Genomic DNA, 27976 nt, shown 5'->3' on the forward strand with positions numbered 1-27976 from the left:
ACTGTTTGTGTTTAATGTACCTTTGAAACACACAGCACAATTCATTCATAAAGTCAACACATTCGTGTGGACTTTCTTTCAGGTCTTTCATTACCTGGATCCGGTACATCTTGTCTAAACACAAATGTTGTGCGACACGTCTATTTAGAACTGGAGGTGAGACTTGTTTGCTGCACTAAACTCACCTTGAAATGCTGCCTCAAAAATAAACACGGCTGTCAGTTCACTGCCTTTTGAGTTCCGGCAAGTCTACTTCATGATTTCAAAATACCGGACTCAGTTTTGGTCTTACTGTACACAGAATACCTGCCTATATCTGGTTGTAAAGTGGCTGCCAGTAAAGGGAATTCCTGTGTGCTTACTTTTCTCAATGATCTTTAATTCTCTTAAAGTTAATTCACAGATCATGCCATTAGGACTGTTTATCGTAACCATTCTGTCCACAGTTCAGCCTCTAAACATCAAGAGAGTACTAAACCTGAAAAGTATCATGTAGAAATGCAGAAAGACAAAAGCACCTCACAGTATCACTGAGAAAAAAATAAAAATAAAAATTCTGGAAGCCAGAATTCAGGTTTGATGAAGTGAGCAAGGGACAAACTGCTTTTTCATTGTAACCATTTGTAGATCAAAGACTCACAGTTTCTATTGGGTAGATTTTCCAAATCTCCATTTGCCTTGCACCCAGCAGGTACTCAAGTGACCGCCTTCAAGCTAGCAGAAGCAGGCATGTACAGGCTGACTATTTCCACAAAGGACTTCTATTCTCAAAGAATTTCTCATGTTAAGCTTCCTTTTTGTCAGAATTTCTTTATCTCAGAAGTCATACAGAATTGTTGTCGGTCTAGACACCAGACTGATTACTGATGACAAGGGATACGAGTGGGCAGAATGGGGACAAAACAACTAGAATAAAACAGAATGAACTTTGCATGCCAGACTTATTTGGCAACTGTACATCTGTGCTTTTAATATTTGTTAGGAACACAGTTCAGCCTTCCACTAAATGTTGGCAGTTTGGTATGTGGAGTGTCATAACAGCTTTAGTCATGACCTAGCTGCTTTAGTCATGCAACAAGTTTAGATTCATGACTTCTGTTGCTCATTTTGCTTTCCTTGGACAGCAATATAAAGAAGGTGTAGATCCCCAAGGTATCCTTCTCTTACTGCCTCTACAGTTTCCTTTGTTAGGAAAGCTCCCCTCCTGTTTAAAATTAAATTTAAAGGATAGGTTTACATGCCCAAAAATTGTTGGTTTTCATTAGGTGTTAAATCCACCTGCAAGAAGATGTTACTTAAAATACAGATCTTTTTAAATTTAGGTAATGGGGAGCCCATCACACATTGTTGTTCTCTTATGTTACAAGAATTCTCATCACTACTAGTAGTTTACCTCTATAAAACATAAAAAAAAAAAAAAAAAAAAAAAAAGTCAATTACTTGTCATATATTTTTGCACCTTAGGACATCATTGGCATGATTCCAGTTCTCTCTATGAAAGTACAAGCAAGAAAAACAGTTTGAACAGGCAAAGAAAGCCAAACAAGCATTCCACTAAAGCAAAGATGCCACCACTGCATGATGTTGAAAAGAAGGCACAAGATAACTATGACAATTTATTAAAAAATCATTAATGATTATGACTTAAGGCATCACACAGCCTTCAGACCAGAACTAAGTATTAACACTTTCATTTAGTAAAGTGGCAGCTTGTTTTATAAACACAATATTTGGTCACCCCTCTTACCAATTGTTTTGGATTTTTTTTTTCTTTTTTTTCTTTTTTTTTTTGTGGGAAATCTAAAACAGAGGTGACTGTGACAGACACAATAAATGCTGCAACTACAGGACAGGTACCAGCTCCTGACACTGTGTATGACCTACCTCATCCAGAACTTTTCTGCCTGTGTGGCTGCATGTTAGAGGGGAAAAGATGGTCCTTTCAGTGGGTGCTGATAGGCCTTCTCCAAATCCACAGCTTCCTGGACACTGAACTCAGAGTTCAGGCAGTCACTGGGTGGTGAAAGAAATTGCCTCCCAAGAAGATTTTCTCATCATGGGGCCTTCTGGTTCACACAGGCCCCTGAGATGGGCCCCTCCAGCCCTGGGGGCCTTTACCCAGTCCCCAGCAGCAGCTGCAGTGCAGCAGGGAGGCGAGCTCAGAGTGCACATGGCTGATGGTCCTTTTAATCAGCTCTGTTGAAGGAAGACAGCAACAAGCTTCATTTAAGACAGGCAAATGAGGCATGAGTAAGTCCCAAGAAGGGGACATGATGAGAAATGTAAGGTTGGGTGAAACAGGCAGCACTAGAACGAACAGTGGGTACAACACTTGTGCACCACCTGTAATCTCAAATCCAGGCACCAGCAGCGTTTGCTAAGGCAGTGTAGTTACAGCTTCCAACACCATCTAGAGTTCACAGAGTACTGAACCCAAGCTATTTTTATTTTACACCACTTTCATTCTACATTGGCATTACAGTTTTTTGGAGCTGCAATTCCATGAATCATCTAGGTTGAATGTTATAATAGCAAATCTTTTAAATTAGAACAGTTTGTTTGCACTGAAGAAGTGGGAACAGTCGTGTGAAGGAAGCTACCAGCACAGTATGGGATTTTTCTTACATCCATGCCAATTTAAACAGATGTATCAGTCCTGTGCTACCCATTAACATTTTAAGTGACATAAGATGTCATTTGCTGACATACAGAGAATACATAGTTAAACAGCTGGCTAGTAAAAGAAACCATTTGCTGAAGAACATGTTGAAAGTAAACTGCTAATAAATATATTTGGAAGCATGCAGCGGTATATTAACTCATTTATATGATCCTGAGGGAACTATGATTTGCAATAATGAGATACCTTTGGGGTTTTTTTGTTTGTTTTAATTTATCTAGCATACTTCTGCAATCAACTGGCATTAAGGAAGATTTTGATGTATAAACCAATTAAATGATGTTTAAATCATGAACTTAATCACATGTTTTTTAAAGTTCTGTCTACAGTGCCCCAATACTGCAAGCTGGTAAGACAAAAACTTATTCCATTTCACATGGTTCCTGTTGGAAGTCTTTGAATATGATAATTAGGTCTGCAGGGAGTCATGGGAATAAATTCTGGAGCTAAATCCACCCATTTATTATGAGCAGAGAAATGAAGATAATTTGTTAATTTTTTTTTACACGGAAGAATAACATAATGGAAATAGCTATACAATTTGCAGGATATCCTGTTAGAAAATCAGTGTTTATCTTCAGATATTTGCTACACCTATAGGAGCTGCTGTCAGACTCTGTAAGGGCAGAGGAGCATATGATATAGGTAAGCATTTTTTTTCTTTTATGTTCTGGAAAGCTGGAAAAAGTTGCTGTAGCATTTAATTCTGCAAAATATTAAGAACATATGCTTACATTTAAAATTTGCAAATGTGAAAAACAAAAAAACCTCTGTTCAGCAATGTACTGATCTGCAAGTACTTTTGAAAGACTTTCACACATAGCTGCTTTCCTACTTTGAACACCACGTGTGTTCTCCAACATTATATCAGGCACCAGCTTACTGAAAAAGGAGATACACCCTGTCAATACAAAACAACTTTGGTACTGAAGAGGAAAGTTCTCATCAGACAATGGAATCTAAACTTTATGTCCAGTTACAAATGCAGAATACTCACTAAAATCATGGTTGAGCATTGCTGTAATTCCTAGCCAGTCGGAGCAAAAGATCTCCACATACCTTGCATAGCCAGAGGAGTGAGATTGTGGACACTTCCTACTTCTCATATAAATTTCATTAATATATTTTTTGTGTGTGTGTTCAGTCTGTGTTTAAGAGTCTGCCCATGTCAGATGGTATTTCTAAATCTTAGTAACATTTTATAACACAGTTCAATTCACAAGTATTAATTGCTAAATATCTTATAAGCATGTTACAAGCATGAGTAGTAAGTTACAGGTTAGAGGCAGGTATTTAGAAAGTATTATAAACAATAAGGAATATATTGGATTTCATAAGTTATCTCAATACAAAATGAGACTGAAATCTTCTTGCCTTTTTTTTTTTTTTTTCTTTTTTTTTCCCTCCTTACCTCTGCTAGATGTAGATGTTTTGGAATATTCTCCTCTTTCCTTCATTTCTTCATTTCCTTCTAACTGTCACAGAATGAAATCCTTCAAAGAAATACAACGGGCCTGATAAAACAATGCTTACTTTTCCCAAGAACATTGTCCATTCACACAGTGTGTATCCATTTTTTGTTGTATGAATTCTGAGTTCTGTACATCGCTGCAGAAAGACAGCAAACCTAAATGTCTCTAAATGTGCTGCCTGCGTATCCAAATTCTCTGCAACTTTGCCCTTGCAGGAATATTTGCACACACTCAAAATGAAAGCAAACCACCAAACCAGTATTCCCCAGTGCTCTGCAGGCAGAGCTTTGAAGGGTGAGGTAGCAAATAGCCACGATTTACATGTCTATCACATCAATAACATGGGCTGCTGAAACACCAGTGTTTTGACAGGGTTAGATGAAGGATGCCTGAACAAGTCAGGGAAGGTGAAACGTAGGAGAAAGTGTCAGAAGCCTTCACTGAAAAGTGAAACACAGAGAAGGCCCAATGTAAAAATGGTACTAATAAAAAATGAGGTTCAAATACATTCAGCACCACAGAACATTTGCAATCACTGCTGGGCTATAAAATGCATGGCCCAGGTTCATCTTGTTTTGAAACTTAGTTTCCCTTGTGTTTCCTGTCGTTGCTGTAAATTTTATTGCTAATGCAGCAGGTTGTGTTGATCTGAAGAAACCAGAAAACATCTTGGAATAAGTGGTCATAGCAAAGAAAACTGTCACTTGGAAGCAGACATCAGAAAAAGATTTTAAGATAAGTTTTCTTCCTTCCTGTACCATATCAGATAATGTTACCATCATGAAAAGAAAGCAGGGGAAAGAGCTAGCATTGCCTGTTTTCAGAAAAGCCTGCTGTCTGCAAATCTGGAATCCTTTGTTCAGAGAAAGAGAAAATTTAGGAACAATCTAAGCACCACGACAGTATTTATTATCAAACCAGATCATCCATTTGTAACCTGAAGGTCTATCAAAATACTGCAGAGAAAGGGGATTCCTGAGAAAAGAACAGTGGCCAAACTATCACCGTTCAGTGATAGATGGGGAATGCAGCTCAAGAATCTCTCAAGGAGCCAGCAATTGCCATAGACCACTACTTGCTTCTTTTACCTGACAGTTGAATTACTTTTTAAGAAAGAAATTAGATTAAGAAGGGGCCTTCAAATAGGTACTTCACATTGGTTTAAGCTGTTAGTTTTACCTGATTCTAGGTTTGCTTTTATCAACAGAACGAATCTGATTTAGAACTACAACTGAAACAGCCTGGTAAAATACATCTCCGCTATGCACAAAGACCAATGGTTAATATGGCTGAGAAACTTCATTTTTCATCTGCTGCTTCTGTCTAGGAGAAAAGAAAAATCCGGCAAGAAACTTCATAACCTTCCTTTATATCGATGTTCCATTAAAGTCACTGTTGCCTGCCAGCAGGTATTCAGGACTACTACAATGACATTTATCTTTAACGCTTTCTACATTTCTGACATTGTTCCTGTCCTTCTTTTTGTTCAGAAAAACGCAGAGCTCTGAGCTGAAAACTGCTGACTACTTATGTAAGCAACATCAGATGAGAACGTAGCTTAAATAAATTCATATCTAATCAAGTTCACAAAAATTGTAAGACATACACATTTTAAGATCAATATATATGGGCACACAGAATCAGAAAACCCAATAAGTACTGCACTTTGAAGAGTGGAAAGTCTTATATTTTCAGTGTACACGAGAGAGTCAGAACTCTCAGTTTCTACTTCCAATACAGATGAAGAATGCAGCTCACAGAAGACTGTTTAAACTTTGACCATCTGAATTTTTCAACAGAAAACCTGAGCTGTGGAAAAATGCTACATGTTCGCACCATATTTACCCTTTAATTTTACAGGTTTTAAAAATATTTGCCATAATTCAGTAACATTATTTATTGACCTTAAGGGTGATTTTTTAGCCTCTTCAGATGTTGACTTAGATCTTACCTCTAAGATCATCTAGTCCAACCTTTAACCTAGCACTGCTAAGTCCACCATTAAACCATGTTCCTAAGCACTGCATCTCATGTCCTTAAGCATTATATCTACACTTTTTTTTTGAAGACCTCCTGCTGACTCAACTACTTCCCAAGGCAGCGTGTTCCAAAGCTTTACAGCCCAGTCCAGTTGAAGTTGTATCCTTCCCTGCAACTACATGCCAAAACTCTTAGGAGAGGAAGCAACAGACCCTGCTCACAGAAATAAAAGCAATTTGTGAACTCAGCAAGTCAATATTAGAGGGTATTTCACTACCCTTCGTGGTAGTTTTTGGCTCTCTCATTCTCTGCTTCTTGTTCAGGCAAAATTATCTATAGTTGCCATTGTACCCTTTTAAATTAACCTGGTGTTGGCACACTGGCTCTCCAGAGCTGAGCTGGGATTAACCTTTCTTCTCCATTCTGCAATGATATCCCCCTGTTCCACAGGAGGGGAGACACAAGCCATTTCTTCTGGGTAGAACAGTATAACATCATAAGAAAGAGGGAGGGGGAAGAGAGGAGTTTATGTAAAGAGTAGTGGGGTACGATAACCACTACTTTTTTGAGGGAAAAAAGAAAAAAAGAAAAAGAAAAAAAAAAAAAGAAACTGCACAAGCAAGAGAACAAACTTTTCCAAGAATTGAGAAAGAATCAGCATCCCACTTCTAGAAACATTCCTTTCAAAAGCAAGTAAAATAGATTTCCTGGGAGACAAAAAAAACAAAACAAAACAACAACAAAAAAAAACATAGAAACTACACAAAATTCAGAGGCAATTTTATTATGGTGCTTTTAATATAGCTAAAACACCATGAATGGCACAGAGGATTATGAGCAAGAAAGATCATCGCAGGAGCGCCTGTACAGTGCAGTTCCTGTTGGCTGAGTTAAACAAGCGTAACCTGTATGTGAGCTCTTACATCACACCACAGCTGGCTGTACCTGCTTGCCGTAAGCTTGTAAATTTATGAAAATATTATAATAACACATAATAACAAATATATGGCTTTGCAGGTATGCCACAAACACGTGCTTGTAACAGGACTTTTTAAATTAATCTTTAGAATGTAGTTAAGCTGGTCTTGACCTAAGGGTAGCATATTCCTACAGTCACTCATGTTGAATTACATTTCCTAAAGTCATTTTCATTTAAATTTTATATGACTACTGTTTAAGTACTATGGATTCACTTCCTGGGAAATAATTACCAGCTTAGATGGACTGATGAATCATTATCTCTGCAAAACAATTAATTCCCCCCAAAATCTCCTTTTTCATTATTAAAAGCAGAATACATTCTCATCAAAGTAAATACAGAAATTAATAACCATTCAGGAAACCCTTGAGGAGTGGTTTTCAGTTGGATTGTTTGTTAGCTGTGATCTTTCAACCTGACTTTTTTAATCAAAATTTGGTGAAAATTGTTGTTAACTGCTGTCATTTATGCTACACTGTCATTTGATGAACCCAGGAGGAAGTGATACCAAGACCTGATTTTGGACATATTAATCCACAAAAGAATCATAAATTTTATTTATTGTAATTTATTACATAGATAAGAAGTGTTAATTCTGCATATATCTATTTCTGCTAGGCAGCTCAACCAATATTCAGGTCTGAAGAGTAGTTTGGAAAAAGGATGGGCAGGTGTAGGCTGCTTCTATCAAGGAAAATATTTTCTGCCCACTTCCCCAGAAGCTCCTCATATCTGGTTTATACATCAGTTTTACTGAAAGCACAGTACTATGAATCACACCCATACTGACGTCCTCTAGGGCAACCATGTGCTACACAAACCTCTACTTGAGGAGAGTCAAGGGGAAGTCTACTACATTTTTCACCACATAGTGCCAGCCCCTTCCTAATACCTCCAAAAAAATTAAGACCTGTGGTAAAAAAAAAAAAAAAAAAAAAAAAAAAAAAAAAAAATCATACCTATATTATGCCACAGGAAATGATAAGGAGACATCAAAGCCACAGATGATGTTACAAGCCTCTAATTAAGTTGTTGTTATTATAAGCCAAGATCTATCCTGAAGTCCCTGTGCACCAAGAAATACTAAGCACATGAATGGTTCTCAGGTCAGAAAGACCTGCTCTGGGAGAAGTTCACACAAAGGAACAGGCACTAGGCAATAACTTTCTTCATATATTTTTTCCCCACAGTCAAATTAAATCTCCTATGGCAGCACAATTTAAATTTTTAATTTTATTTTTTGTCTAGTTAAAAAATTATTCTCTTTCCATGATGTTTACTTCTTCATGTCCATGACATATACTTAAGACAACTCAGTCTAACCCTTCCTCTGTCTAATTAGGCTAAACAAATCAAGGTTTGCTTCAAATATCATATTCCCCAAATCATCCTAGTGTACTTCTCTGCATTTATTCTAATTTAAATCTGATTTTTTGACAGCAATATGCAATATTCTAAATCAAAGTTTACTGAATGAAAAAGCAGGTTAACATCAGCTAAAGTGCCTTTTCAAAGATGAACCAGCTGAACATTTCTCAATCATTGTCCAGTCAAGCCATCCACACAGACTTTTCTCCTATTCTAATTGACAAGTACACAGTTTACAGCAAAAATTGTTCTTGGTGCACTAAGTGCATGAACTGGCATTTTATATTGTTCTCCAGTTAGAACTCCAATTCTGCTTGTACAAGAATTTGGTCCTCCTTTTGTGGCAGCAACCTCCCTGTTTTGTTTCATTCTTCCATTGACCAGCATTACTCTACATAAATCATATAACCACAACCAAACTTCTCATTCTTAGTCTACTAAGAATGTTTTTGTTTGTTTGTTTGTTTGTTGATTGTTTGCTTTTTAAGAAATCCTTCTCTAGGTCTAAGAATGTCTTTTATGAAAATTCCATCCATATGGCTCTGGAAAGCCAAAGGCTATTGGGATGTAGTCTTTCATTCTAGGAAAATAGATTTCAGGGCTTCATGACAAAAAAGTGATAGTAATTGGGTTTCCATAAGTTCAGTATTCCCTGCAAAGAGGAAGCACTGTGGGTATCTCACGTTAGCTGTGTTCTTCCTCTCAAGAAACGTTGCCAGTAAGCCTAGCATGAGTCAATCCTTCCTCTCCCTTCACCTTAGGCTAACTACTGTAGTGGTTAGTCACGTCTTTTTATGGTGCCTTCAGTGCAATTTTTCATGTGCTTTGGTTTCAGGGGGCTGGCAGTTTATATGCACTATTGAGACTCCATAGTTGAGACTGAAGCTGAATAAACTTCATTTCTACCCTGTTAATTCTCCATTCCAGAGAATAATGAGGCTGAACTTGCTGCAGAAAGTCTCTCAGGCAAATGTAAAGAATGACAATGTAAATTAAAAATGATTCCATACTAACAGGCCTGGGAGGGTACCTAGTTCCCTGCTTCTTGCTTTTTTAACTTCTTAAGGTTTGAGAAAAATGTGGAAGGGCTTCCTCCCTCCACCCCCCAAATGAGCCAGCCTTGGCAGCAGCAGATGAAATGCAAACCAAGGGAGAGACAAATACTGCAAGACTTTACATATTAATAAAACATGGAGCAGCCTTATTCTCCAAATTCTCCGTGACAATGTTGAGGCTTGGGAAATAGCAAAGAGATTTGGTAGATCTCAGTATTTTTTTCTTTTAATTACCAAATCCTAGTTTGGTAAATTTTAGATGACAGAGGCAAAAACATCCTTGCATTGGCATGACTTAACATCAAAACATGAAGAAAAACAGTAATTCCAGGAGACTTCAGATCTATTATGAACAAGTTCTTATGAGAAGATTTGGGTTGGTTTATTTGCTTTTCCGGCATCATGACATAGATTTATAGTTCTCACAACTTATGAAATTTGTTTTCAAGCATAGACCCAGCTTGGTATAGATCAGATACCTTCTACCCTAAACAGGCAGGGACACCCTGGGGAGGAAATGGGCATTGGTTCCTTTCATTTTTGTCCAGCTCATATCTGGGATCAGCACAAGCATTTCACCCTTGACAAACAGAAGTGAGTTAAGAACCATCTGGAGACTGGGAAAAACAAATCAAGATCCTTTAAAGAAGGTATTTAGTAATCAAGAGACAAAACAAACAAACAAAAACAAACCAAACTGAATGCCACAGCTACAAGTGTCCATCTGAAACAATAGGCCCATAATTCCTTTGGACAAGTAATCTGAAGAAATTGAGTGTTATTTATAGCTAACTTCAAGCATAGAAAGTTTGTGTGTGTGTGTGTGTGCTTCTTTCTTAACTGTTTTAAACTAAAAACAAATACACATTGCATTTCCTTGCTTGTAATCATCATATTCAAGTATAATTCATCTGCTCTTGAATGATTTTTTAAGAAAGATTGTTTCAGTACCCAGATTTCCTCCCTAATGGTTCCACAATTCTCTTGGGAGGAGGTTTTTTTTTTTTTTTTTTTTTTTTTTTTTTTTTTTTTTTACACAATACAGCTGTACCTACCTCTAATGACATGCAAAATGGCCAAAATCTAGCTCCACTTAAGTCACATTAGTTTCCCCAAATTGTGTTTCTGTCTCTCCTGGGAGTAGTCTGAAACAAGTTTATTCCAAATAACCAGTGGTTTTTGTGAATTTCTATATTTCAGAAGAGGGAAAAAAAAATCTGAGCATTCACTGTTTTCCTTAAAGGTATCTACATTCCTAACTGTATTTTGAAACATGCAAAATTAGATGTGATTTTTCTCTCCCAAATCCAAATATTCATCTTGTTTTGAAGAGCCCATTTAGTATATTGGGAGTGACTGCAATTCAGCCAATAGCTCTGTATAGACTCCAGTTATAATATTACCTCAATTTTCAAAACATGATCAAGCATGAACATGCCAGTATTTACCATTTCAAAGAGACTGGCCTTTTTTCTCTGCCTACAGCACTGGGGCTCAATCCTTCATGATTTCTAATCTCTAATACATGGGTCATTGCAGAACACAGTTATGAAATCACCATCCCCTCCAGAAAATATACACACTCAAAGCCACCCACACCTTCTCTTCAAGCCTTTTGTACTGTAACTTCTTCTCAGATATACTTTATCTGGTTACAAGTGTCTTGCACCCTTACTAACTTTATCCCTCTCCACTTATGTCCTGTGGCACACTAACCCACATACAAAGTGACCTTCCCACCCCAGACAGTTCACAGATGTATCAAATTAATGTGTGCCCTTTACACTCTACACCACTTAGCTACCAAAAAACAAAACAAAACAAAACAAAACAAAAAAAAATGCAATGAGTTAACCCTACCCTTGAGCTCTTTCCATCCCCTGAACCAGCAGGCAGCCCCGTGCAATTTTGCAGAGGATGAAAGGAGGGCAGTCAGTGCTGGCAGAGCTAAATGCTGTGTAAGCGAACAAAGGTCTTCTGTGTGCCTCAGAGGAAGTGCCATTGTGGTGTGCTTACAGCTGAGATGGGAGGTGCGTGGGCTGTGGAGGAAGCGTAGCTAGGCCTTGCCCTTCTCAGCCCTACGCAAGTGCAGAAAGTCTCCATTTGCACATGTGAGCAGCCTAGTGTGCAGAAAGGTGTGCTCAGGCCTACCACGGCCATCCCTTGGTGACCTGGCAGCACATCCCAGCTTTGAAGAGCATGTCAAGGAGCTGCCTGGGGCAAAGCTTTGCCACAGCCAGCGAGGGGCTGCCTAACGAGACAACCTCCCTGGATGTTGTGCTTCAGGCAGTGAGTCCTGATAAGGACACCTAGCCTTCTGTGACTCCTGAAGCACTAAGCATAACAAGATCCTGTTATGGCCAGTGGACACCTAGTCAGCACAAGCAATGAGGCAATTCAGGTCACCGAGATATAAGTAGGTGCCTACTGACTTCTCACCTCAGGAATCATCCATAGCATGGATGTGAGTTGGTGCCTAAGCACTCACCTAAATGAAGGCTTCTAATCTTAGATGTCCCAAACCTCAAACTCAGAATGTATCTTCCTCCTTACTTTCCCTACCTTTTGGCTATTTTTATGCTTGTATACCATCTCACTTCACCCTGACGGAAATCAGAAACATAAAAAAGCCAAGCAAAGAAAGTTGCAGCAAGGCAAGCATTCGCACCCAGATTTACCCAGTGACATGCTTAATGAGCAGCTCTGAGAATTGCCATTCTGCCACCACAGGCTTTCCAGGCTGGATTCATATCAAAATAACCATTGTTTTAGATATTCATGATATTCCTGTAATATAAGTTGAAATTTCAAGTGCATTTTATTGTTTTGATATTATCTGGCTTCAAATGAGTTCACAAATAAAGAGAGCTTCTTACAGGCAGGACAATTTCCACAGAACAGCATATTTAACTACTCTTATCATTTGTTTCACTTCCCAAAGAACAAGCTGTATCTAACCGTGACAGAATTTTGACTGAAGGAAAATATACATATATATATATATATATATGTGTGTATGTATGTATTAAAATAGATTGGGTAGGTCATTATAAAAGTGAATAAATGAGCGTGGCTTCATAACAAGCTTGTGCAAGATCCATGGAAATTTAGCCCTGCCTGAGCACGTCTATACAGACATCTGCAAGTATGTGGCAGCTGACTTGTGCATTCTGCAGCTCTCACATTGAAGCACAGGTAACAAAAGCAGGGAACAACGCAGCTGTGTGTACTCTGTGGACAGCTTTGCAAGCCTAGCAGAGTGCAGATTTCCAAGGCCAAAAATGTTCTCCTTAGCACCAACCAGTGCTCTTACTCTGTAGCAGCCCCCTCACCCTCATTTTCTAGGTCATGTCCTATTTTGACTATACTATCTGTTATGAAGAGATAGTCTGCCACAAGGATGTCTACCTACCCTGAAACTGCTTCTTCCACTGCCATGTATTTATATTTAGCACTAGAAGGTTCACCATCCCTGTGTTACTTTCCGAAGTTCCAGCTCTTGCTATTTTTGGCATCAGAGTCAAAATCTTTCTTTGTTAAATCTACTGGGGAGCTCATTTATTTTAAAATGTTTACTATTATGTTTTACACTGTTGCCTTGAGCCATCTGGATGATAAGCAGTAATATAAATGATTGCTTCAGTTATTAACTTTGGTGATCTTTGCAGCAAGGAGGAAAAAAGCATAGTCAAGGTTCTTTGCTAATAACAATAATTAGTGAGGAGGTCTTAGTGGGAATGGGAAGACTTGGAACTGTGTTGTCTGCTGGTCTAAACAGAGAGGTGAAGGAGAAGTAGCAATCAGGAGAAGGAGGAGGAGAGTTTGGTACATGTTCCACTCCTACCTGTGTATTTCATGGTAAAATATGGTCACAATTAACAGGGAGTTATTAAGACATAAATCCATCTGGCCCAAGCACAACAGTATTCGTACTTGGAATGGAGAGCTAAAGCATGTTTCTAAAATGCTCCAGGCTCCTCATATAGACAACTAACTTCTCAGCAGTGCTCTGCAGAATTTATTTCCTTGAAGTCAACTTCTGGAGCCTGCACACCATTGCTAATTACTTGGATCTTACCAAGCTTATTTCAAGGATTTGGATTGATCATGGTGCTGAGGTAAGGTGCTGAGTAGATGAGCAACCTTCTGCCCATTGGGAAGATGGCTTCAGCTTGCACAGCACTCCCTCTTTTTATCTTTGCTAGCAAACTCCATGCTGAGTGGCAGGCAGGGGCACTAGTGCAGAGGAGAGAACAGCAGGCTTCCCTCCCATATTCACCTACATTCACCCACTTTGGGGGTGAATACTATAGCTCCATTTTTACTCTCACTCAGGAAACAGCCTGTAAAGCACCAGGGAGTGAATATTAGCAAAACAAGAGCCCATTATGGCAGGCTATTCAGGTGGAGAAACTGCTCAGCTCCCTGGAGAACCTTGTGATTTACTATCTGGTTGTTCTCCAGTCCTCCAACAACTTCAACCACATGGTTTTCCCAGGGGCTACCACAGTGATTGATGCTGATTTTCTCAAGTGGAGACATTGTCCTAGTGCTTGAACTGAGTGAATGAAGTCCTAAGTGCTGGCTGGAGAAAGAATGGCTTGGGTAAGCTCCATGTGCCCTTTAGGGACAGCTTTGCTTCCTTGTACATGAAGTCCTGGTAGCTCAAATACACTGGGATTTTCGACCTCTTCCTGAAGATTACTGGTACAGAATTTAGGTGCCAGACTAGCAGAGTACTGAGTGCAATATGGTAAAGAGTTTAATTGGTTTTTGACTAAAATGTGAACAACCTCCATTCTCCTGTTGAGATGCATTGGTTTTGATGCTAAGTAACATTGCCACTGTAAACAGCTATGCTGGAAGCAGCTGTTTAATCCAGGGCTCTTAAGCCTCTTGCCACCTGCAGCTCATTCCCTCTCACATGCTCAGTTCCTTCCCCTGGCTCATCCCCTCCCCTAGCACACAGCTCTGCCTACTCCAGAGGATACAGAGAGACACTCCATGGCCACCTTCCCTGTCCTCTCCAGACTGAATGAGATGGACCTGGACTAGGCTGTATCAGATCAACCAGCCAAGCTGACCCAATACAGTGACTTCAGGGAGGACAAATGGAATAGCACACCCGCAGCTGGCACAGATGTCATGTGCCACTGCAGTGTGTTTGAGACACTTCGTAGTAGTTGGATCTACTCCGCTGAATGTTGTGGGACGGATTTTCAAGAAGATAGCTTTTATGAATTCATTCTTCCTGCCTTTTAGCAGGAAAAAGTGTGCAACCTGGTTTGAAGTGCAAGCCCTGCTCCCTTGGTATTAGTAGTCTTTTTAACAGAGCAGCTTAGGCTGCACCAGTCCCTTTGTGGGCAAATACGTGATAGACACTTGTCACTGGCAAGTCAGTCTGCTCTGAAGGATTCTGCTGAATGCCAAGACAGACTTTCACTCCTCTCCACTCCCAGAATAAAAAACCTTGTCAGTAGTGCCTTGTGATGCTTAGGATTTGCCTGTCAGTTCCCATGGGCTTGTGAATTAAAGGGATGATGACTGTCAGCAGCACAATGTTTTTTATTCACCAGGATGCCCATGGGTGCAGCAGGGCAGTACTCCCTCTGCTTCTAACCCCAGCAGGGTCTCTATCTGTACACAAAAAACCTCAACTTCTGTGAGTCTGGTGATTAGTGACCTTCCCTAGGAGCAGGTGGTGGCTCTCCCTGGCCACACTTCATGCAGCACCAGGCACTGCAATTAGCTGTGTAATTAGGAGCCAGGAGCAGAACACAGGTTGTGGAGATGGTTTGGAAGCCTGAGGCAAAAGGCTTTTGTCCATCAGCTGGTGGGCTAAATCATTTAGAAATCCCTAAATAAGTGATGCTGAGCTCTAGCTGGGCTTCAGATGATCAGAGAAGGAGTTTCATCTCTGCCTCATCCAAGAAAACAAACAATAAAGAAAAGGAAGGTAATAAGTTCCAAGTGGCTTCTTTTAGGAGGAGTATATAATGAATAACATTAAGTAACATCAAAAGCTTATGTATAAAAATCCACATAAACAGAAATGCATTGAGTAGAGATTCTCCTCTGATAACAGGAGAGTGGAAGAGCTATATTAAAAGGAGATAAGTACTGTAAAAGGTAAGACCCAATGAACAATGGCTTTGTTGCTGCGTTTTTGATTAGTACAGACAATGGCTGCAGCTTTCGCTGCCCTGAAAAGAGAGGTGCTTTATAGTGATCAGAAGAGCATCCAGTATCCCCTTCCTCCTCATTGTGGGAGTCATGAGGACATGGCTTGGAAAAGGCAGGAGAGGGTCTGCAGTGGAAAGGAGCTGCCCCAGCAGGAAGAAGCAGAGGAGGAACATGGAGCAAGTAGGCATGGCATGGCTGGAGGCGTAGCAGCCACCCAGGACCGCCCTCACCAAGGGCTTGCAATAAAGCCCAGAGCCACCCCAGCACATGCAAGGGTGTATTCATGCAGAAATGATCATCTCAACTTGGTGAGCAGATTCTCCTTCCCTGCCATCTGCTAGTTGTGTATTTACTGTACAGTGAAGACTGAAACATATTAGAATAAGCAAAAGCTCAAACCATATGGTTTCCAATGGTTCTTTGAATTATCTGCAGGCTCATCAGGAATCACTCAACCATTAGCTGATCACTGAGACCTCAAGGAGGCAGTGACACTTCTACAGAGCTGATTTAATCTCTATCCTCTTCTTGTGGGTCCCCCAAGCTTAGAAAGAAGCCAGCATTTATTCCTTCAGCATTGAGGAATCTCACGCTTGAGAGCCACAGCTAATCACTGCCGTGGAGCAGAGGGAGTGCCAGCCAGCCATGTACAGCACTAGGCAATGGAAGGCAGGGCAGCCATGTCATTTCATTGCTTGCCTAAAACTACTTTACCACACAGCATCCAGCATGTACAACAGCATTACCACAAAGAACAGCTGGTCGCAGTTGGAATGGCAAAGTCTCTGTTCACATGGGCGAGCTCATCCCACCCCTCCCTTCTGGCTTCTTACTACCTGCAGACTTCATTTTCTGAGTACTTTGGGCCCCACGACAGACAGTCAGCACCAGCCAGGCACTGTGGCAGTACATCCCTCAGAAGGAAACAGCACAAGCCCCTTTTGAAGTTAAACTTCAGTAAAAATGTATGAAGTCCCAATAAGAGAGCGAGACAGGAAGTCTCATGGGTATAGCTGAAAGAGACAGATGTGAATACCTTTAACTACATATTGGAGTTTGGCTCCTCTCATTAACCAAAGGTCTTTGCTGCCTTTATACCTGCTTTGGAGACAATATAAATGAGTTATTGTTGTCAACCACTCTGTAGCTGGCAGGAATCCACATTAATCACCCTACAGTGCCTGCTGATGATCTCAGAAGAAAGGGCAATGAATAGACATCACACTTTGAACTAGTGTGACAGTTAGCAGCCATCTGTAAATTGATGCAGATAACTTCAGAAGACTATGGCTGGCTAACATGAACGTGGTAAGCAACACATAAAACAGGGGGAAAATGTAATCAATAATTCAGGAGATTTTCTGAATGAGATATATGATGCAGTGTTCTCCACGCCCTCAGATATCACCTATTTTCTTTCTGCTCACAGCTCACTGAAGCAAGTTAAACATCCTTTGCTCTCCTTTGAGAGCATATATAAACAGAATCTCATTGCAGCAGCATGGCAGAATAACACTTACGGATGATACTGAACATGAATAGCCCTATTTTATTTATCTATTGCCATTGGAAAGGGTCCTCAGAGACACACTGCCATATGGAAATGAAGCCCTCATCATTATCTAAGATACAACACCGTGTACTTTTACTGGTATGTAAATCCAGTGGTGTCATTTTGGATTTATAATGTAAGAGTACAGGAGATAGTTTTTACACACTACTCCAGGACCTCACTTCCTGAAAAAGAAGAAAATTCATTTCAAATATTTCATTCTCAACGTAGCAATGCTTAACAGTTGCTTTGCTTCTCCTCTAGTCTTTATCTGTTAACTCCATTGGAATATTTTGAGAAACAGCTAAAAATCCATATTTAATTTCCAGTCCAATGACTCCAGGACATGTTCTAGCCTATGCTATGCAATAACGTTTCCTCTTCCCAATTTTAATTAATCTGACTCTTACATCTGCTTTGGTTCTCCTTTAGCCTTGATGCCCATCTTTATCTCTGCATGTTTCAGCTCATTGGCAGTAAAATGTGTTGAGTCAAAAGACACTGCAACTGGAGTCCTGTCAAAAGCAGCAGAGATAATGCACAGATACTAGAGGTCTCAGCTTCCTTGCCAAATCCCTGCAGGTTTGGTGAGCTGTTAGTCACACCAGGCACGATAAAGTTTCTGAAAAATCCTGTCTCTTGAGATGTTTAGATATCCTGCTTTGGGTTTCCAAAGGAGACCTCACTGCACTAGTAGGATACATAGAGATGAAGATTCATCTAGAATCAGATGTCTCTGCCATTATTTTCCCCCCCACACAAAACAGAAGTGTTGGATATATATTGAGGACATCACTGATTACAGAGCCAATCTCAGTTGTGGGATATACCTGGAAGAAATTTTATCTATTTTCCAGAAAAGAAATTTCTTTGTCTCCAGACTCAGTTTTCTAGAGTGGGGCTCTTTCAACTGCTGCTTTTGTATTGTATAAATTAAATATTTTATGAGTCAGCAAGTGAGAGCATAACTCTTTGACCTAAAAAAGAGTCTGTATTAGGCAGGAAAGAGATACAGGTCCTCGCTCCTGACCAGTCCCATTCCTGTCAAGTGTCACACTGACTCTGCCATGTTCGGTTTTTAGCTGAGCATAAAAATTCGGCACATAAAGAGCTTCTTCCATGCTGCTTCCATGCCTTTACAACTTACAGATCTACTAAATCAGAATATTTTCAGATGGAATTGTAGAGTGAATTCCCATTTCTCAGTTCCTCTTTGCTCATACAGGTCCACAAATCCCTAAATTAAGCTTATGAAACTTACACAAGTAAAATTCCAAAGAGATTTACTCCTGTGCTTCCTTTGCATTGTTCATAAACGATTGCTATGCCCTTTGGTAATACTATGCCAAAACCATTTCCTCAGTTTGAAATTGAACCATTCACTGTATATAAATTTTGAACTGGAACATAAATCAGAACTCTTCTGTAGAGCCTTCTGTTCCATGATTAATAGTCTACTGGATACAGAAATAAAGGTTTTCAAAACAGTGTGTTGGAGCTGTGTGAAAAAATGAGACCTTGGAAAGTTACATGATGAGCCTTACATTTTTCTCCTTGGAATTTTACATGTGATGTGTGACATATTCTATCCTCTTCATTATAAAGAACAAGATTTTTACACCTAGAAAGGACTGAACTGATGCATACATGACTTGTTATTAAAGGCAGATGATAAACTTTAGGCTGATAGTGGGGTACTACTCTGACAAGTTGCTCTGTAAGACTGGTATTTGAAGCTGACCACTTTGTGATTTGAAGCTGACCACTTTGTGATGTGTTACAAAGTCATGAGAAAAAAATAAAAATAATTTAAAAAAATGTTGAAAGTAAATGTATTCCGCTACTTATTCCTGTTAACCTAGTACAATCAATGCCAAGTAAGAGGGAAGTAAACTTTTTTTTTTTTTTTTCCTCTGTATTTTCCTAGAACCTCACTGAAGTCAATGGAGTGGCTCAGCCATCACAGTTCTGTAGGAAGAGGTCACAGCCTCCTTGAAAGCTGAAAGAGCTTTAAAAAACAGACCTTCACTTCAGCTATTGAAGTAAGAATGTCGAAGGACTCCAAGTGGTGCTCAAGATCAAGGACCTTAGAATCACAGCCATGTAAACACAGTAGCTTTGACATAGTCAGAGGATGAATATAGGCATCTTTTTGGTAATTTAAAAAAATACAAGAAAGCAAAGCACACAACAACAACAACAACAAAACAGAAAAAACAATAAACTAATCAACACCCGTAAAGCATGAGATGCGGTGGAGGAAAAAACAACAACAACAACAACAACAACAACAAAAACAGATTGTTACTGTTTAGAAAAAAAAAAAAAAAGTACAAATAGAAGGAAATAAAAGGAAGTATAAATAAGTGTGGCCATGAAGTACATTTCCAGACTCAAGGGAAAACACTGCTGCATTACTTTAAGTTTTTACTGCAGATTACAGAAGTGCAAACCAAATCCAGCTCTCATTGAGATCATAGATCTGTAATTGGAATTTATTTGGAGGAGAAAGATGCCTTCTACAGGACCTAAGTGCAATTTTTTCTTCCTTTGTAAAACAAAACAGCACATTAAGTCTATCTGAGCTTATCAAGTAACTACAATAAAGCTGGAATAAGAAAGGGAGACTGCTGCTCAAAGTTAATGCCATAAGGGTGTGAAGGACTTCTCTAGGATGGATGCATACGGCTAGGTTTAGCTGATAGGAGGGGGCTTCAGGAAAGAGAAAAACAGCTGTGAATATCAAGATAAGAGGGAGCTGTACCGCCCAGACAGCTCTAAAATATGTATAAAAGGACAGCATTAGGAGACAAACATGAGAATCCCCCCTTCCTGCAGGATTGTTCCATAAGTATTTGTTCAGTGCAGGAGAGCAGCAGGAGAAGAGATGATGGAGTGCATCAAAGTGCCCCCTCCCCACATCTACCAGTTACTGGCCATACTGACTGGGGAGGGCACTTCTCATCCCATGCTATAATCCTCTCTCCTGCCAGGAGCTCATATTCTTTCCCACTTGCCAGGGTGACTGTCCATCAGAATCAAGGAGAAAAGCCCCTCTGTTTTGTACAAAAAACAATAAATCACTCAGCTTCTAGGCATCACGTTCACCAGATGGCACAAGGTGATGAGAAATTTCACTCCGTGTTGGTAACATATGATATGTACAAAAATATACATATAAAATAATAATAATGATAATGATAATAATAATAATAAAGTACTTCAAAATGTGTTGCCCCTGGCAGGGAGACAAAGTGCAGGTAAAAATACATAAATAAATAAACAAATTAAATAAAAGAAACTGGACACTCATGTAGTAGGACTCGCCAGAGAAGGTTCCTATGTCAGGACCTCTCTGGCCACCTGCTCAGTTCACCTACTCAGTTACTTCTGTTACCTCATCAGTTCTACCAGCCCTCATGGGATACAAAGGGATAGATATGAAAAGATGGAAATTGTAACAGAGGTGAAGGCAGAACTTAAAGAAATGTGAGAGCTTGGTGCATTGACCTTGTGGAAGGGAGTTCAACAGGCAGTCCCAAATCTGAGACATGATTTCCACCCTTGATCAAAGAGCAACTCAAAAATCTCTGAGCACCTGTGGAACACTTTTGGGGAAAAACAAGCAAATAAACAAACAATCATGGCACTTTTTAATTGCAAGGTCAAAAATAAAGTACTGGTTGAAAAGAAAGGAGCACAAACTGTGCAATTCCTTAAGCTGGATCGGTGTATCTTAATGTAGATGTTCCCTTTAATGTCCTTCTGAAAATGTGAAACTTCATGACTTCCTGAATACTTGAACTGGAAAGTTGCCCTTTATTTTCTTTCACCAAGCTTTTGATTAACTAGCAAACATGACGGGTCTGTGTAGCATTTTACATTCTATTAATACACACACTAGATACTGCATATGAAATCTAAAATACTGTATATATGGATTTAAATTGAACTGCATGTAGGCAGCACTTTCTGAGACATCCATGGTCTTATCTATGTATGTTTCACTTTTCCCAACCCCAAAAGAAAGCAGCAGTGTGCAATACAGCCAGGGCACAGAAAGGCTGGATATTTACAACACATCACTGAAAGTTCACTGTCATTCAAGGGAAATATTTGCATTGTACTACCATTTTTGAAGTGCTAGAGCACAGCAGTTTGTATAAACTGGCTATGCTGCCTTTCCTTCTTGCAGGTGGATTGCTGTCTTCAGGCACTAATGGTCTCCTTATCCTGCTGCTCCAGCTGGCACTTTTTCCCTGAAGTTCTTGGAACTTGGGAAAAAGGACTTCAGGACAAATGCAAGTAACTTGCTTTGGCACATAAAAGGGTGGTGCTATAATATCTTACATTTTTGATGCCTGACCCTAAACTTAACTTGTGTTATAGAATGAAGGAAAGAGTAAGTCTCAAGTCTTATCCCTCAAGCATTTTGCTCAGAATTTCATTAAAACACTTGTGCCCTTTAAGGATGAGATATTGAGACCCTTCTCCTTCCTTCCTGAAGAAAGGTGCCCATATTCAAGGAACAGAAGAAAACTTACTCTTAGAAGCTGGAAAAGATTGTATTGGAATTATTCTTCCTCTCCTTAAGGAGGAGAGGAAACTACTCCAAGGAGGTGCAGGACTTCAGGTGAATTCCCTCTTCTGACAGTGAAGGGATGCAACCCCCAGCTTAACAGCATGAACAGTTCGAGTGAATACAAGAACATGCTTCCCCACATGCCCTTCTCTAGCTCAAACAATCTTTGAGTTATTTTTGTATAGGGAAGTACCACTTCTAAGAAACAAAGCATGTGGGCCCCTCAGCTGCCAGACTGCCGGAAAGCCTATTGCCCCAGTCACTCTCCCGAGACACGCGAGATACCCACCTGCAAGCAGAGAGAATGACTGAACCTGGACCACCAACTTCCAGGGGGAATCCTGTTATGCTACTAGATGAAAAACGTAGGGAGAAAATGGAAAAGAAAGGGACATGGCTCAATCTTTACCAAATAAATTTTGAAGAGAGATGAATATTGTTTGGTCTGCAGTATGGTCTGAGGAATGAGCCATGGCCCTGTGGTAAAGAGGACTGTTGTCTTCAAAAGTTGCAGAAGGTACAAGAGGTGTCTTAGCTTAGGGAATTAAATGCCATGACAGAAAATTGCATTCTTTCTTTTATGTCCACTGGGAAATGCTGAACAAGTCACAAAACCAGGATTATCAAAGGCAACAAGAATCTGTTTCACCCTCATTTTCTGAGCATTTACCTCTAGAGCTGATCAGCTGGATCCTTATAATTAATATAAGCTATGATCTCAAAGTTTGAATTGCACTTGGAGTAAAAACTCTAAGTTCCTGACTTCTCAAACTGAACCCATAGCATTAACGGAGAGATGATCTTTCTGCTGCATCCTCCCCTCTGTTAGAGTGAAGTACCACGACTGCCTTACCTCCTTGTAGCACCAATAAAGAGCAGTTTATACTTGTAAATCATTCCAGATATACTTGTGATTAGTGATATCAAGAAGCCCATGAGAAAACAGAAATATACACAGCATGGCTGGGACAGTTTGTAGTAAATAAGGCCAGGGTTTATACGGTGAACAAGAAGGAAAAGATAAAAATACACAACTGAGCACAGTACAGAACAGATTAAATAAGACAGAAACCCCATGACAAATAAGTGGTGACATGAATTAAATACCGTCTCATAAAGCAGACATAAAAACAATTATGGTGTATGGACAATCTTAATTCTGGCATTTCCTAGCGTTGTGACTGCCTGACTATGAATGTTACAAAGATTTCAAAAACAAGAACAGTACATGGCATGCTATCAAAGTTTAATCTAGCAGTTCACTTGTGGGAAATGTTGCGTCAGTAAGAAAGTCATGGTTTAATCAAAAGGGGAAGACCAGCCTGCTATTAGAACACATAGTAAGCAGTCAGAGTTGAAACCCTGATTCTGACACAGGTTTCTCTCTAACCTCAGATAGTTCATTCCCCATGCTACAAAGTAGGAGCGATGATATTTCCTAGGTACTTGTGACAAGGCTTCAATTTTTAGTTTCTGGCACATGAGAGCTGGCAATGAAGTTCTCCACTGAAATAAATAAACATTTTAAAATCAGATAAATCTTAATTATCATGTCGTATACATGATATTGATTTCGTATACATGATTTTGTCTTATACTTCCCATTTTCCGGTCTTCATAGAGCTTCATAGAAATTCTGTAACTATTGAAATGCAATCCAGGACATTAAATATGAGACTGAAAAAAGTACTCAAGGAAGAAAATATCCTCTGCCCAGAACTGAAGTTAATAATCAACTAGGATTTTCTATGCTACAAAAGTAATTTAAATTATTGAGATTTAACATGTTCTCAGTTTAGTGCTGGCTGCTCAGATAAAGATCACTACATTAAACTCCTGTTGTGAAATTACTAAGTTTCCCAAACACTAGCTTTACCTTTTCAGTGATTTTGTCAAATGCAGAGCAGGATTCAGTACTGCTGAGATTTGGGTGTACAAAAGGAAAGGTGTATCGGTCTCCTCCTTGAACCATACATGCCTCCTACTGGCTGAACTTTGACTCTCATTTTGCTTGACAAACCAAATTCAGTTAATACATTGGCTTCTTTCACCTTGAAGTAAAGAGAAGGAAGTGTGTTGTTTCACTTCATAAGCCAACATATTTCATATTTTGTTAGAAGTAAGAAATGAACTCTACCCCAGAGGTAGAGTTTTCACTTTCAAGTTCATTTTAAATCAAAATGTGACATCATTTTGCTCTAGGTCGAAAAGATATTTCATTTAAATTTGGTTGCAGCTTTTTTTTTTTTTTTTTTTTTTTTTTTATTTCACTGAGAAGAAAACATTTTATTTTGTCTTGGCCCCCAGATTACTTCTTTGACTTCCAGGCTTTACCTTTGAACTGAAAGATTAGTAATTCTGAGCTCCAGTTTTACCAAGATTTCATCTCTTTTCCAGCCTGTTGATAGCCTAGTGACTAAGGCTTCCCACAGTATTTTGCTAGTCTTATACAATTTTTGTAACTAATGCTTCATTGAAAACCGAATTTAAAGTCTGGTCCAAGCATGGTACTCGTTAATCTAATCCATTCCCATTATCCTTTCCTAAAATGAAGAAAAACAAAGCATCCTTATTCTTAAGCAGAGTTTGTCTCTCTGTAAAATTATTTCTAGTAAATGTCAAGAAGTAATGGAATTATTGTTATAATGAAAATTAACCCGTAAGACTTTGGTCTTTAAAATACTCAGAAACAAAGCGACTATTTATGGACTATTCCTCTAAATGGAATGGAGATGCCAACAAAGAAAGTCTGCTAACACAGTAGAATAAGAAAACCCATAGGTGTCTCCACTGCAGTGTTTCTTATTTAATGGTTTGCATTGCAATGTCCCAGCATCCACCTGCTTCAACACCAATAGCACATTCAGTCTTTGCCTAGCCAAGGACACTGAGCAACCTGAGATTATTGCTTAAAAGGGTGACATTTCAACCAACATTTTCTGACCTTCATGGATATACTCAGGATACATATTGATTGTGACACAAGCTATTAATGATCTTGTTATTGGACATGAAAACCTACTCCAAAGAGCATGCAGGTTCTCTCTACACATTTGTTTTACGTTCCAAAGCTCTCAGGGCTCTCAAAGCTCCTTTTCTGTTTCTATAAACACCTGCAGAGAAACACCTTATAGAAAACACCTATAGAAACCTGTATAGAAACACCTTAGTACAAACTGACCAGTAATCTGATGAAGTAACTAAGAAATACCGGCACATACATCCTGCTTATCAAGCTACAACATCCTTCTTATCAAGCTTATCTAGCATTTTTGCACTTACAAGACTGTTTCTTTCAGCACCTGAGGGAAACCCCAACATACTCATTTTCCTGTAATATGAATGCTTATTGGGAATTTACTGCACACATTAATAACAAATAAGTCTATCTAGATCCACACAGTGGCTGACATGGTCATTGCTCAAAATTAAAAATCCTCAGTATTGTGAATACAATGGCCATTGTCATATTTGTAGAAAATACCTCAATTCTCTTGGCCTTCATAGCTTCCCTTCACACACACCAAAACCTTACCTCAGCAATTACAGTGTAGAGAGCTTAGATTAAGTTTTCTACAGGAGGACCCCTTGCTAAGGATGTTAATGAGGAGCAGATGAGCAGGAATAGGAAACCAATAATAGGCAAGAGAAATTGCCAAGTACAGTCTGAAACTATTTCACTGTTGCACTAAATTGGCTTGTTTTGGAACTTCCAAATAAGAACTAGTGAGATCAGACTGCTTCATGCAGAACTTGCAAGTGGGTATGGCTAAGTTTTTAGCACTCAGTGTAAGTAAACTATTCATCTACATATCTCATAGAGCTGTGAAAGGTAAAACAACTTCATGCTATGTGTATTCATGGAATGTGTATCTGCATGGCCAGAAAGTAAAAAGTTTATTTTCGAGTTCATTTTGAGACAAGTTTAGACTTCAGGGGGATTCTTCCTCTTTTCCTCCCCATGAAAAATCCAGTTGTAACCCCTCCCTCAAACAAGACAGTGATGTTTGCTACAAGTCTTTCTCAGCAGGCACCTGTGCAGAAGGGATTCAAGGGAAAAGGGTGACAACTGCAGCCAAGAGAATGGTTTTTGTTATTGTTTTAATCCAAAAATGTATGTTTCTTTTATCAAAGCTAGCTACATCAGAATGAGAATTGGAAATAAAACAGTGTAACTGGCTTCCCAGCACAGCATGCATCCCCCTCAAGGTGGACCTGCTCTAAGAGTGAGTCTAGGCTGAAGAGCTGAGTAGGCTGGTGTCTTTGAGACCCCTCGAGTTGGAGGATTAAACACTTCAGTTTAAATAAGACAGCACAACATGCACATTTCTGCAGCTACTGATCACTGTAAATCTTGTTGTTACTCAGATAGTGTTTACTTCACTTGTAAGAAAGCACGCAAACATCATTTGCTTGTGCTTAATCCCTCAAAAGCCTGCTGCTGTACTCATGCTGCGGAGGAGCATTGCTGAGCCTGGCTCCAACCTCTGGCACTCTTCAACAGATGTGGCAACTGTTCCAGGACCTCTTGTTTTCCCTGCTGTGACATCAAAAGTCACCCCCCAGGTCTGTAATGTGACATCACAAAACACGGCCTTATTATGTTCCTGCCAGTCTTTAGTGATTCTTTGCAAAACAGGCCCAATGTACATTTTTTTTTTATTTCTTCTTTAGGCTTTGCATGCCCAGCTTGTGCTCTAGAACAGGCTGGGTACTCCCTGTCCCACAAACCCATGTAGGAAGAAGAGTTTCACAGTCCAAGTTCTGTCCCCTTGGGGAATTTTCTTTCTCTATTTCTGCCCAAATATTCATGCAATGGGAAGCAATTAATTTGCAGTTGTTAAATCTGTGTGTAGTGACACAAGAGATTAATAGTAGCTGACTTTCTCCTTAGCTTTGAAAGGTTAACAGGAGCAAAATGCAGTGTTCATATCTTCATTTTCATCAGTGCTATCTGCATAAGCATGAACACAGAAGTCCAGATATATTCAATGAGACAGTGGCGTAAGGAAGGGGATTTGCTCTGTGTTTTTGTTATTTTTGTTTGTTTGCTTGCTTTTAGGAATTACGATACTCATGTTTTTCCTGCATTTGGTTGAATGTGGAAGTTATTGGGCCACATCAAGAACTATTCAGATTTCTGCTATAAAATATGACTAAGTTGCTTGTTTAACATTGTTTTTGTTTTGTTGTTTGTTTGTTTACATTGACTCTCATGACACCATCAAGGCAACATCATCAAGAAAAACACCAGCACATTGTGCCAGACGGAAAGGAAGGGACAACTCTAAAGCTTTGTCAGAAAGCAGCTTGACACCTGCCAGCCCAAAGCACTGTGCTGTGCAATCTGTGAGGGATCTTCCTCTGTGCACTATTCAGATTTAGTATGTTAGCTCTGAATTAATAATTTTAATATAACTGTAATGCAATCTTTTTGCCAGGAGGTAACAATTCATTTCAAAATATCTGGTGTTATGCAAAACACCAGACTGCACTGAGAAAATCATATTTCAGCAAAGATATTAGTGCAACACTTAGCATCCTGCATCCAGATATTGAAGCGGAAAAAAAAAAAAAAAGTATTTCACAACTGGTCACACATCCACCCACCCTATTGTTTTTTTTCTCATTATCTTTCCCAATCACCTCTAGGAACAATTAGCAGGTCAGCTGGATAGATAGATCAGCTTGCTGTCCAACTCTAAAAGTGAAGCAGCCTTCTGCATATCCCAGGCAGTAGGTCACCAAGTCAGAGCAAACAGCTACAGCTAGGTATTGTCATGCCCTGAAAATGGGAAATCAAGTGAAAAAGCAGGATGAGAATGTACATAAACTAGAATATGAAAATAACCACTTTTTCAAAAGTGATATAGAGTAGCTAAAGCAGGTCCAGTTAGCAGACAACTGCTCATAAGGGAAGAAATAATTTGGAAATAGGGGTGTGGGTTTTGGAGAAATATATATTGAGTTATGCAGTAAATGCACAGATAACAAAAAAACAGGAAAGACTCTGTAGCATAGCATGTATATAAAGAATAGCAAAATAATAAATTAAAAAACAAAACAAACAAAAAAACACACAAAAAAACACAGGGGCATTATGTCAAGGGAAGGCTCAGCCATGA

This window comes from Oxyura jamaicensis, chromosome 5 (assembly GCF_011077185.1).
Source record: "Oxyura jamaicensis isolate SHBP4307 breed ruddy duck chromosome 5, BPBGC_Ojam_1.0, whole genome shotgun sequence".
In the NCBI taxonomy this organism is placed as follows: Eukaryota; Metazoa; Chordata; class Aves; order Anseriformes; family Anatidae; genus Oxyura; species Oxyura jamaicensis.